General features: G+C 46.8%; 2 non-coding genes across 2 annotated transcripts; both read left to right on the plus strand.

The window, feature by feature from the left end:
* Positions 1-4,072: 4,072 nt before the first annotated feature.
* Positions 4,073-4,144, plus strand: trnah-gug (transfer RNA histidin (anticodon GUG)). The gene has a single exon. It is a non-coding gene; the product is annotated as a tRNA-His (tRNA).
* Positions 4,145-10,193: 6,049 nt separating this feature from the next.
* LOC144480619 (small nucleolar RNA U3) lies at positions 10,194-10,410 on the plus strand. Its single transcript, XR_013495706.1, has one exon. It is a non-coding gene; the product is annotated as a small nucleolar RNA U3 (small nucleolar RNA).
* Positions 10,411-13,848: the final 3,438 nt, after the last annotated feature.

Raw genomic sequence — 13,848 nt, forward strand, 5'->3', positions numbered from 1 at the left:
TCTATGAAATCTATGAACGGGTTAGACAGGGTAGATTCAGAAAGAATATTCCCAATGGTGGGGCAGTCCAGAACTAGGGGTCACAGTTTGAAGATAAACCTTTTGTTTACACAGTTTGAAGGTAAACCTTTTCGAACTGAGGTTGTGGATGTGGATGTATGTGTAGTGATGCTTGGATAGTGATGTCTTCCTTGATTGTAGAAACTATGAATAATCTAATGCTTACAGTATTATAGTATTAGTGAGTATAAACTATTGCCTGGCTCCTGGCGGTTGGGTGAGGTCATGTGATGGTATGGCCTTGTTCTGCAGACAACTGCCTGCTAAGATAAGCTGAATGCAGCATACGTGCACAGAATGTGACTGGCCAGCACGAGGAGTGCACGAAGCATTATTATCCTCTGATTGGTAACGGGTATATTGGGGCTATAGCTGGTAGGCTATCGGGTCGCTTGCATGCGTTAGAAAAAAAGTATTTGTATTGTACCGAAACAAAGAAGTGTGTTCAGTCTCCCCTGAGGACTGCAGGCTTTGTTAGCCTGCATCATTAAGGAAGACTGACCCGACGTCGTAACATAATGAAATAAATGAAATAAAGAGGTTGATTAAACATCTGGAGTTGAATCGATTTGTTGTCGAACCAAGCCTGATAGAGCGTATTTTGGGATTCTCAAGGTGAGGAGAAATTTCTTCACCCAGAGGGTGGTGAACGTGTGGAATTCACTCCCACAGAAAGTAGTTGAGGCCAAAACGTTGTCTGAAATTAGTTATAGCTCTTGCGGCTAAAAGGATCAAGGGATATGGGGGAAGGGGGGAATCAGGATATTGAATTCAATGATCAGACATGATCATAATGAATGGTGGAGGAGACTCGAAGGGCTGAATGGCCTCCTCCTGCTTCTAGTTTCTATGTTTGTATGTTCTATGTTTTGTTGAAGTTCGCATCAGATTGGCAGGGGAATGAGAAGATTCAGGTCGGACAAATTCAGAGCAGGGAGTGGGAGACAAAAAATTAGAGTGATTCTGAAAGAGAGAAGAAGCAAAGATTTAAAAATGTACAGTACAGGAATTCATCAATGTTAGAAAATATTTATTTAAATGCAAGGGAGAGAGCTAACAAAGCTGGTGAGCTGAGAATAGAGATAGACACATGGCAACATGATATCATTGTTATAACAAAAACTTAATAAAAAGAGGGACAGAATTGGAGCCCATTCCTGGATATATGGAAAAAGTAAAGTTTATTTATTAGTGTCACAAGTAGGCTCACATTAATACTTCAATGAAGTTACTGTGAAATTCCCCTAGTTGCCACAGTCTGGTGCCTGTTTGGGTCAATGTACCTAACCAGAACATCTTTCAGACTGTGGGAGGAAACCGGAGCACCTGGAGGAAACCCACGCAGACACGGGGAGAACGTGCGGACTCCACATAGTGATCCAAGCCAGGAATTGATTCCGGGTCCCTGGCGCTGTGATGCAGCAATGCTAACCACTGCTGCCCCAATGGTGTTCAGGCCATTCAGGATAGAAAGGGTGCTAAAAAAAGGTAGGTTTGCAGTATCTATAAATGTGGCATCCACATAGACCTCAACCTCATGGATGCACTGTAGTGATGCCAGCTCAGAGCTCAATCTGCTGCATTGACAAAACCTTCTGCCTAAATGTTTATCCAGAACACAGATGTGTTCTGGAGTTACCACGTTGCATAGGACATGCACTCTCAATAACCCTGTTACTGCTAATAAACCTTTTGAATAGTAACGTGGAGTGGAGGGTGGTGGCACAGCGGTTAGCACTGCTGCCTCACTGCGTCAAGGACCCGGGTTCAATTCTGGCCTCAGGTCACTGTCTGTGTGGAGTCTGCATGTTCTCCCCATGTCTGCATGGGTTTCTTCCAGGTGCTCCGGTTTCCTCTCACAATCCAAAGATGTGTGGGTGAGGTGGATTGGCCATGCTAAATTGACCCTAGTGCCAGGGGATTAACAAGGTAAATATGTGGGGTTATGGGAATGGGCCCTGGGTGGGATTGTGGTCAGTGCAGACTCGATGGGCCGAATGGCCTCCTTCTGCACTGTAGAGATTCTATGATTCTAATAAAGCTTTGCCAATACGAATTGATAAAGCTTATAAATAAAACTTGCAACTACTCTTAACCCATACAACTGCTCTCACACTGTTTCTGAAGTTCCTATCCCCACTATTGCTGCTTTTCTAGTGCAGTTCTAAGCCCACAGTGGTATAATAGAGTATCAAGGAAGCCATTTGGCCCATAGTACCTGTGCTGGCTCTGTGGAAGAACAATTTAATTATTCCCACACCCCCGGTAGGGAGAGAGAATGGGAGCAAGGGGTTGCAGTGTGGGATGGATAGGGGAGGAAGAAGGAGGTCGGAGAAGTTTAAGTTTTAAGTTTATTTATTAGTGTCACAAGTAGGCTTACATTAACACTGCAATGAAGTTACTGTGAAAATCCCCTAGTCGCCACACTCCGGCGCCTGTTTGGGTACATTGAGGGAGAATTTAGCATGGCCAATTCACCTAACCAGCACATCTTTCAGACTGTGGGACGAAACCGGAATACCCGGAGGAAACCCACGCAGACACGGGGAGAACGTGCAGGCTCCAAACGGACAGTGACCCAAGCCAGGAATTAAACCTGGATCCCTGGCGTCATGAGGCAACAGCGTTAACCGCTGTGCCACTGTGCTGTGACAGGGGTGGAGATACAGAGTGTGGGGAAGAGAGTGAGGGAGAGGATTGGAGAGAGGGAGGGAGGGGAAGGGACAGAGGAGGGGAAGGGAGAAGGGAAGGGAAGGGAGAGAGGGAGGAGGTGAGGATGGGGGTGGGAAGGGTGAGGGTGGGGGAGGGAGGTATGAGGATGGGTGAGGGTGGGGGAGGGATGGGTGAGGGTGGGGGAAGGAAGGGGTGAGGGTGGGGCAAAGGGGTGAGGGTGGGGGAATTGAGGGGGGAGGGAGGGGTGAGGATGGGTGAGGGTGGGGGAGGGGCTAGGCTGTGCTGTCAATCAAATGTCCTGATGCAACAATGCGCATGCATCTTTTCCTCAAGAGGGTGGGGGGGGGGGGTGGGGTGGGGTGAGGGAAGGGAGGATGGAGCTGGGGTGAGGGTGAGGGTGGGGGAGGGAGGGGTGAGGGTGGGGGAAATGAGGGGTGAGGGTGGGGGAAGTGAGGGTGGGGGGAAGTGAGGGGTGAGGCTGGGGGAAGTGAGGGGTGAGGGTGGGGGGAAGTGAGGGTGGGGGAAATGAGGGGTGAGGGGAAGTGAGGGGTGAGGGTGGGGGGAAGTGAGGGGTGAGGGTGGGGGGAAGTGAGGGGTGAAGGTGGGGGGAAGTGAGGGTGGGGGGAAGTGAGGGTGGGGTGTGGGAAGGGTGGATGGGGCTGGGGTGAGGGTAGGGGAGGGAGGGGTGAGGGTGGGGGAGGGAGGGGTGAGGGTGGGGGAGGGAGGGGTGAGGGTTGGGGAATGAGAGGTGAGTTTGGGTGAGGGTGGGGTGAGGGTGGGGGAGGAGGGGTGAGGATGGGGGAGGGAGGGGTGAAGACGGGTGGGGTGAGGATGGGGGAAGTAAGGGTTGAGGGTGGGGGAGGTGAGGTGAGGGTGGGGGAAGTGAGGGGTGGGGGAGATGGGGTGGGGGAGGGAGGGGTGAGGGTGGGGGAGGTGGGGGAAGGGAGGGGTGGGGGAGGGGTGGGGGAGGGGCTAGGCTGTACTGTCAATCAAATGTCCTGCTGCAACAAGCGCATGCGTCATTTCCCCAAGTGCCTTTCGGGAGTTGTAGTCTTTGCGACTGCGCAGCTGCACCGTTCAAGTCGCGTATTGAGAGCGGCGATCTCTGTCAGTTTGCGGTTGTTTACCGACCGGAATTCCCAAGCAGCCGATCGCACTCACCCTGAGCCGGGCGGCGCGGTAACTTTCTCCTGGAGTCGCCATCAGCAGCTGAGGCGCCGCGGAACGTTTGTGCGTCAGTCTGACGGCATGACATCAGGACGTCACATGATGTCGGAGGCGTGACGTTTAGCTTCTTGTAACTCAGTTACGGCGCATGTTCTCGTCTCCCGAGTAGCTCGCCGTGATCGTATAGTGGTTAGTACTCTGCGTTGTGGCCGCAGCAACCTCGGTTCGAATCCGAGTCACGGCATTGCGGGATGGCAATGACACGGCATTGGGAGCATCATTTTTTTTCCTCAATAAATGGAATTTAAGTTTTAGGAGAATTATTTTTATTGAAGCGGCCACTTTGGGGTCCTAATGTGTTGGTGTGGACTCGATAGGTCGAAGGGCCTCTTCTGCGCTGTATGATTCTATAATTCTATGAAAGCATATGTTTCATGTGGGGAGAGTTAGAGAACAAAGAGATCTAGGGGTACAGGCTCATAGCTCCTTGAAAGTGGAGTCACAGGTAGAACGAGTGGTGAAGAAGGCATTCCGCATGCTTGGTTTCATTGGTCAGAACATCGAACACAGTAAGAAGTCTCACAACACCAGGTTAAAGTCCAACAGATTTATTTGGTAGCAAATACCATAAGCTTTCGGAGCGCTGCTCCTTCGTCAGATGGAGTGGAAATCTGCTCTCAAACAGTGCACAGAGACACAAAATCAAGTTACAGAATACAGATTAGAATGCTAGCTGTACGGATTTGCATTCTAATCAGTATTCTGTAACTTGATTTTGTGTCTCTGTGTGCCCTGTTTGAGAGCACATTTCCACTCCATCTGATGAAGGAGCAGCGCTCCGAAAGCTTATGGTATTTGCTACCAAATAAACCTGTTGGACTTTAACCTGGTGTTGTGAGACTTCTTACTGTGTTTACCCCAGTCCAACGCCGGCATCTCCACATCAGAACATTGAATACAGGAGTTGGGACGTCTTGTTAAAGTTGTACAAGACATTGGTGAGGCCACACTTGGAATACTGTGTACAGTTCTGGTCACCCTGTTATAGAAAGGATATTATTAAACCAGAAAGAGTGCAGAAAAGATTTACTAGGATGTTACCGGGACTTGATGGTTTGACTTATAAGGAGAGGCTGGATAGACTGGGACTTTTTTCTCTGGAGCGTAGGAGGCTGAGGGGTGATCTTATAGAGGTCCATAAAATAATGAGGGGCACAGATCAGCTAGATCGTCAATATCTTTTCCCAAAGGTAGGGGAGTCTAAAACTAGAGGGCATAGGTTTAAGGTGAGAGCGGAGAGATACAAAAGTGTCCAGAGGGGCAATTTTTTCACACAGAGGGTGGTGAGTGTCTGGAACAAGCTGCCAGAGGTAGTAGTAGAGGCGGGTACAATTTTATCTTTTAAAAAGCATTTAGATAGTTACATGGGAATAGAGGGATATGGGCCAAATGCAGGCAATTTGGATTAGCTTAGGGGTTTCTAAAAAAAGGACGGCATGGACAAGTTGGGCCGAAGGGCCAGTTTCCATGCTGTAAACGTCTATGACTCTATGTGTCAACCTCCACTGCAAACTTCTGTTCCCTCGCTCCTGACATGAGAACTAGGAGCAGGAGTAGGCCATCTGGCTCCTCGAGCCTGCTCCGCCATTCAATAAGATCATGGCTGATCATTTTGTGGACTCAGCTCCACTTACCCGCCCGCTCACCATAACCCTTAATTCCTTTACTGTTCAAAAATGTATCTATCCTTGCCTTAAAACCCCACCCCGGTCCCTGGCAACAATCCGGGATTAAGCCAATCCTTTTGCAATCTTGCTGTCACATTTGACGCTGAGATTGGCCTCCAACATCATACTTGTGGCACCACTTAAACCACCTGTTTCCACTTCTGTAGCATCACCTGCCTTTGCCCCATCTCAGTTCATCTGCTGCTGAAACCCTCAGTTATTCTGTCCCTATCTCCAGACTCAATTGTTCCGATACTCTGCTGCTCATGTCTTAACTCATACCAAGTCCTGTTCCCTTCTCACCCTGTACCCTCTGATCTATATTGGCTTCCAGTCCAGCAATGTTTTGATTTTGAAATTATTTTCAAATCTCTCTATGGCCTTGTCCTTCCCTACCTCTGGAACCACAACCCTCCAAAATACTTGCATTCCTCATATCTGGTCCCTGTACAACTTTAGTTTTATTTGCTGTACTATTGGTTGCTGTATCTTCAGTTGTCTAGGCCCCAAGTTGCGGAATACCCTCTTTGTGGAGGGAACCTTACGGCCTTGCTCATCCTGAAACTGTAAAATCCCACCCAAGGTCAACAGACCATCCCATGCTCCGCCCTCACCTACTCCAATCCCCATGGTGGGCGGCACAGTAAAATTCTTTGCCTCACTTTCTTCCTTGAAGATACTTTTTTAATTGACTTCTTTGATTAAGCTTTTTGTTATCTGACCTAATATTTCCTTATGTGGCTTACTGTGTCACACTTTATTATGTGCCTGGGAGGCACCTTGTTTTTCAAGTTTCTCTTCTCTTTTGTTAGCTTTTTGCACTGTATTTAATACAATATTTAATTTGTACCAAACATCCTGCTTGACACATCCTGGTTCATCACCTGTGCTGTTTATTTAACAATTCCACAATCTGATTCGGACAAGGATGAAGCTGGCTCTCAATTTTTTACCAACACAAAAGGGGAACCGCAAACTATGCTCCCTTTTATTATTTAATCAGGTTTCCAGCTTTTGTATTTGAATATATGTGATTGCCTATTGAGGGTTCATGGTCTGAAATGATAAAAACAGTATGGGAGATAAGGAGAAATGGAATTTGGATCCTGTCAGCAATCAAGGAGTATTTGTGTTTTCCACGAAAACTAATGGGAAGCAACTCCCTGCAATGGACATGTGCAAGACATGGATCTGAAAATAATCCCACACACACCAGTTTGTCAGACTAATCCCAAACTCAATTGGCTGGATGGTTGATGCTAACAGCACGGGTGTAATTCCCGTACCGGCTGCGGTTATCGCTGAGACCCTCCTTCTCAGCGTTGCCCTTCGCCTGAAGTGTGGTGATCCTTGGGTTAAAGCAGCAGCAGTCAGGTCTCCTCTGCAAAGAGTAGAGCAGCCTTTGATCATCTGTTCAGGGCAAGATGGGGAGCGAGAATGGAGAAGTGGAAAAATGGAAGTGAGAATGAAGGATGATAAAATAGATGAATGAAAGGGAGAAATAAAATAAATGGAAGTGGGGTGAAGGTGGAGGGGAGAGTTCACACTCTGAAGTTGTTGAACTCAATGTTCAGTCTGGAAGGCTGTAAAGTGCCCAATCGGAAGATGAGGTGCTGTTCCTCCAGTTTGCATTGGGATTCGCTAGAACATTGCAATAGGCCAAGGATGGACATGTGGGCATGAGAGCAGGGTGGTGTGTGAAGTGGCAAGCGACAGGAAGGTCTGTGTCCTGCTTGCGGACGGACCGAAGGTGTTCAGCAAAGTGGTCACCCAGTCTGCATTTGGTCTGTCCAATGTACAGTAGACCACATTGGGAGCAATAAATGCAATAGACCTGCTTGAAGGAAAGGGGTGTTTTCAGGAGCTGGGATGGTGAGCAGGGAGGAGGTAAAGGGGCAGATGTTGCACCTTCTATGATTGCGTGGGAAGGTGCCATGGGCATGGGTGAGGTGTTGGGTGTGATAGAGCAGTGGACCAGGGTGTCCCAGAAAGAATGGTCCCTGCAGAATGCTGACAGGGGAGGATGAGGGGAAGATGTGTTGAGTCGTGGCATCATGCTGGAGTTGGTGGAAATGGCGGAGGATGATCCTTTGAATGCAGAGGCTGGTGGGGTGAAAAGTGAGAACAAGAAGGACCCTATCCTGGTTCTGGGAAGAAGGGGAGGGGGTGAGAGCAGTGGCTCGGGGGCTGGGTCGGAAGCGGTTGAGAACCCTGTCAACCACAGTGGGTGGAAAATCATGACTGAGGAAGAAGGAAGACATATTAGCAGCGCCATTTTGGAAAGTGGCCTCATCAGAACGATGCGGTGGAGGCGCATCAGTTCCTTCTCAATTCCTTTTCCTCTGCCGCATCTGTTCTGATGATGCCATTATCCGAAATAGCGCTGCCTATTTGTCTTCCTTTTAGGGCAACTGCCACATTTCTCAGGCAGTCTCTTAACCATTTGTACCTCTGTTCTGCCATTCACACATTCTGATCACTTAATGGACACTTTTAGCACCTTTCTGAGCCTTCTTCATCGTCATTTACATTCCCTTTGTCCCAAATACAGCCCCCGCACGCCCACCCTTATAATATAAATCTCTGCTGATTCTCTTTGCTCTTAGCTCTGATGAAGGGTTATCCAGACACGAAACGTTGGCTCCATTCTCTCTCCATAGATGCTGTCAGACCTGCTGTGATTTTCCAGCATTTTCAGTTTTTGTTTCAGATTCCAACATCTGCAGTATTTTGCTTTATTTTAAATGTTATATACATCGAAAAAAGTTGCACTCCGAAGTGCTTCAGTACAACTGAGATACATGTAATATTCACTGTATACATTCAGTGAGAAGTTTAACAACACCAGGCTACATTCAGTGAGTCATTCAGCCCGAGGGGGTTCTGCTCCCCTCAGTTCACTGTGGTTGAAAGGTCTTATACAGCAACCTTCCCCATTGAGCCTCTGTGGCAGCTGCCCCAAGCTGTGGAGCCTCTCTCAGCGCGTAGTCCTGGGCTTTGGAATGTGTCAGTCTGCAACACTCAGTCAGGACAATCCCTTGAAGACCAACACGTTTCGGGTGCCTTTCACTGAGTTGATGATCCTCCAGCAACATACAGACGGATATGGATAGGCTAGGAGAATGGGCCAAAATTTGGCAGATGGAATTTAATGCGGATAAATGTGAGGTTATCCATTTTGGCAGAAAAAATAGAAAGGCAAGTTATTACCGAAATGGGAAGCAGATTCAAAATGGGTCCAGGCAGAGGGATCTGAGTGTTTATGTTCATGAATTGCAGAAGGTCGCTATGCAGATACAGCGTGTAATAAAAAAGGCAAATGGGATGTTGGCATTTATTGCAAAGGGGCTGGAGTATAAAAGTAGAGAAGTGTTGTTGCAATTGTATAGGGTGCTTGTGAGACCACATCTGGAATATTGTATCCAGTTTTGGTCTCCTTATTTGAGGAAGGATGTGGTGGCTTTGGAGGCAGTTCAGAGGAGGTTCACCAGATTGATTCCGGGGATGAAAGGGTTGACGTATGAGGAGAGATTGAACAGTTTGGACTTATACTCGCTGGAGTTTAGAAGGATGAGAGGGGATATAACATTTTAAAAGGGATTGATAAAGTAAATGTAGACCAAATGTTTCCTTTTATAGGACAATCTCGAACAAGAGTTCGCAGGTGTAGGTTGAGAGGCTATAGATTTAAAACTGAGATGAGGAGGAAATATTTCTCGCAGAGGGTGGTGAATTTGTGGAACTCGCTGCCCCATAGCGTGGTGGAATGGTTTCATTAAAAGATTTCAAGAAGAAGATAGATATATTTCTAATAAAAAAAGGATAAGGGGATATGGGAAACAGGTGAAGAGGTGGATTTGAGACCAGGGAGAGATCAGCCATGATCTGATTGAATGGCGGAGCAGGCTGGAAGGGCTGAATTTGCCTATTTCTGCTCCTAATTCCCATGCTCCTATCTGATGTTTGTCTCGGAACACGCCCCTCGGAGCAGCCCGTAAAGCACAGAGTTCTTCGCACGGAGCTGCTTAGGATGAACTTCGACAAAACCCACTCATCTCTCCCCAGAACCTCTTTGCGAAGGCACATTCCACAATGAGGTGGACTTGAGGTGCAATACCACAACAAACCAACAGAGATCGCCTGACCGAACTGCCAGTATTTTATCACACAACAGGACGCTGCTGCTCTCTATTTACCTTAAAGCTTGTGAAATAAGAATAATGAATAGAATATCGTGTCAACTGGTCTCAGAAACGTTCACAACTAGATTTGATCCTGAAATTTAGAATAACGATTGCCAAACAATGAACAGAACCATTTCTGGATACCGAACGTTCTTATATGCAAATTATCTGCCTGGTGGGTAATAACAAATCTTTAGACACTATTGCTTTTTTAAGCAATTATACCGACGATTATATTTTTAAAAGATGAAACATGATTAACTGTGTTCATACGTCTTTTTATACTGGAAACTATGACTGAATGAAAAAATGGGTTACTGTTCAGTCTCATGTAAAGAGGATTTGCTGAGGATGGAGAGTGGAGCGCTAAGAGTATTTTGTTAAGACTATACTTTTAGGGATCATTTCTATAGTTCTTTACTTGAGAAATGTGTTCTAAATTGTTCGGTCTCACTAACCATGAGGAGGAGATATAGCTTTCCCTCCTGAGCGTGAAGCCGGTTAAGAGTGTTGCTTTGTGCAAGAGCTCTTAACCATTGATGATCGTTCTCTTCTCTCATTATGGGAGAAGTGGAGGAAGGGAAAGCATTCTGAGTGGTTAGTTTCTAAAAGTTAAAATTAGATTTAATCTTCATTTGAACTTGCAGGCCCACTTAGCGGTTTCTGATGCAGTGGCTTGTTGTATTTCCGTGCTTGGAGTAATTATTGTTGCTGGAAATAGAAGGCTCTATTTTGTGTGGTTCAAGCTTTGTTGGTCATTCTGCACAAAGATTTGTTGTCAACACGAGTGTTGCAGACTAGCACACTTCAAAGTCGAGGACTATGTCCTGAGGGCAGTAAGAAGTCTCAACAACACCGACAGGTTTATTTGGAATCAGGAGCTTTCAGAGCACTGGTACAGTGCTCTTGTGAGACTTCTTACTGTGCCCACCCCAGTCCAACGTCGGTATTTCCACACTATGTGCTGAGGGACAAAATAAAACTTGGGGCAGCTGCCGCAGAATGGGGAGAGTCAAAGTCTAAGACCTTTCAGCCAAAGTGAACTGAGTGGAGCAGAATCCCCTCAGGGCAAATGATTCACTGATTTGATTTATTATTGTCACATGTATTAGTATACAGTACCAAGAAGGAAGCTGTACTGTACATAGAGGAAGAAAGGAGAGAGTGCAGAATGTAGTGTTACAGTCATAACTAGGGTTTTTTAAAATTCATTCGTGGAACATGGGTGTCACTGGCTGGCCAGCATTTATTACCCATCCCTAGTTGCCCTTGAGAAGGTGCTGGTGAGCTGCCTTCTTGAATCGCTGCAGTCCATGTTCTGTGGGTTGACCCACAATGCCGTTAGGGAGGGAATTCCAGGAGTTTGACCCAGGGACTGCGAAGGAACGGTGATATATTTCCAAGTCAGGATGGTGGGTGGCTTCGAGGGCAACCTGCAGGTGGTGGTGTGGAGAAAGATCAACTTAACGCAAGATAGGTCCATTCAAAAGTCTGATGGCAGCAGGGAAGAAGCTGTTCTTGAGTCGGTTGGTACGAGTCCTCAGACTTTTGTATCTTTTTCTGATGCAAGAGAATATGTCCAGGGTGCGTGGGGTCCTTGCTTTTCTGAGGCATCTTGAGTGTGTGGGGGTACGGTAGGAAAATAGAGTTGAGGATTATCAATATCAGATCAATCGTGATGTCATTGATTGGTGGAGAACTACTTCTGCTCCTACATCTTATGAGCAGCTCTGTGACGCAGAGTTCATTGTACTGTGGCCTGTTCTCAGGGATATACATCAAGATAGTCATCAATTCCCACTGGAGGATCATCAACTCTGGGAAAGATGCTCATTAATCTGCCCGAAACCTGTGTAGTCTTCCAGTGGGAAGAGCTGTCAGTAAGTAGCTAGTGCAGACTGGCACTTTCCAAGGTGCACAAATGTGAGCTGAGGGATGGGGCAGCTGCTGCAAAGGCTCAATGGGGAAAGGCCAGTGTGTAAGACCCTCCTGCCTTGGTACACTGAGAAGATGGAAGCTGTGTAAAATCCCTCAGGCTGTATGTTTGACATGAAATGAATATTGTAAATATTCATTGTAAATGTTAAGCAACACATCCTATACAGAAGAAAAATGTAATGTCAATTGTGAACAATGATGTTGTGTACTTTTATGAATTTTATAAATGAAGTGTATTTTTTGGGAGAAAAGAAATGGAGGGAGGAAATGCATTCTGAGTGTTCAGTGAATTTAAAGCAGCATAATAACTTAATGTGTAATTTGGATGTTCTTCCAACAGAGGTCCCTCATATAAAAGCCATATATAACAATACCGGGTGATACCATAGAGGGAGTGCAGTGAAGACTGATGCATAGCAACACAGGAGCAGGCATTGGCCATTTGGCCTGTCCAGCCAGCTCTGCCACTCAATTAGATCATGGCTGATCAGCTACTCCGAAGCCATTATCCTGCGCTATCCCCATAGAGTATCCAGAAATCAATCGATTTCTGTCTTGAACATGCTCAATGATTGAGCTTCCATAGTCCTGTGGGGAGAGAATTCCAAAGACTTACCAAACTCTGAGTGAAGAAATTCATCCTCATCTCAGTCCCAAATGGGTTGCCCCTTATTCTGCGACTGTGCCTTTGGCTCTAGACTCACCACTCACTTATCTGAGCACACAGGGATTGTTGGCAATAAACCTGATGAGGAAGAGAATTTTTTTAGAGTTCTTTGGGGCGGCACAGTAGTTAACACTGCTGCCTCACAGCGCCAGGGACTCTGGTTCAATCCCGGTCTCGGGCCATTTTCTGTATGGGATTTGCACATTCTCCCCTGCGTCTGTGTGAGTTTCCCCCGGGTGCTCCGGTTTCCTCCCACAGTCCAAAGATGTGCGGGTTTGGTTGATTGGCCATGCTAAATTGACCCTAGTGTCAGGGGATTAGCAGGGTAAATACATGGCGTTATGGGAATAGGGCCTGGGTGGGATTGTTGTTGATGCAGACTCTATTGGGCGAATGGCCTCATTCTGCTCTGTAGAGATTCTATGATTCTATTGTGATCTGGAACACACTGCCTGAAAGGGTGGATGTGATGTGGAGATGCCGGCGTTGGATTGGGGTGGGCACAGAAAGGTCTTAGACAGTGACTCTCCCCATTGCACCTCTGCGACAGTTGCCCCAAGTTTTATTTTATCCCTCAGCGCATAATGTGGAGATGCCGGTGTTGGACTGGGGTGGGCACAGTAAGAAGTCTCACAACACCAAGTTAAAGTCCATCAGGTTTATTTGGAATCACGAGCTTTTGGAGCACTGCCCCCCACTCACCCGATGAAGGAGCAGTGCTCTGAAAGCTCGTGATTCCAAATAAACCTGTTGGACTTTAACCTGGAATTGTGAGACTTCTTACAATTAAATAAACACTGAGGGGCTGGTGTAATTTGTCGGTCAAATTTGTTCAGGGTGGCAGATGGTCTCTTCCCTTCTAACCAATTACAGTTGAGTTTACAGGTAACATGGCAAACCCATTGTCAGAGTTTTAACAACACTTATGATGAAAGTGAGGAGGTGTGGGATAGAGGGAAAGTTGGCCGATTGGATAGGTAACTGGCTGTCTGACCGAAGACAGAGGGTGGTGGTCGATGGAAAATTTTCGGATTGGAGGCAGGTTGCTAGCGGTGTGCCGCAGGGATCAGTGCTTGGTCCTCTGCTCTTTGTGATTTTTATTAATGACTTAGAGGAGGGGGCTGAAGGGTGGATCAGTAAATTTGCTGATGACACCAAGATTGGTGGAGTAGTGGATGAGGTGGAGGGCTGTTGTAGGCTGCAAAGAGACATAGATAGGATGCAAAGCTGGGCTGAAAAATGGCAAATGGAGTTTAACCCTGATAAATGTGAGGTGATTCATTTTGGTAGGACAAATTTAAACGTGGATTACAGGGTCAAAGGTAGGGTTCTGAAGACTGTGGAGGAACAGAGAGATCTTGGGGTCCATATCCACAGATCTCTAAAGGTTGCCAGTCAAGTGGATAGAGCTGTGAAGAAGGCCTATAGTGTG

This window comes from Mustelus asterias, chromosome 29, assembly GCF_964213995.1.
Source record: "Mustelus asterias chromosome 29, sMusAst1.hap1.1, whole genome shotgun sequence".
NCBI classification, from domain to species: domain Eukaryota; kingdom Metazoa; phylum Chordata; class Chondrichthyes; order Carcharhiniformes; family Triakidae; genus Mustelus; species Mustelus asterias.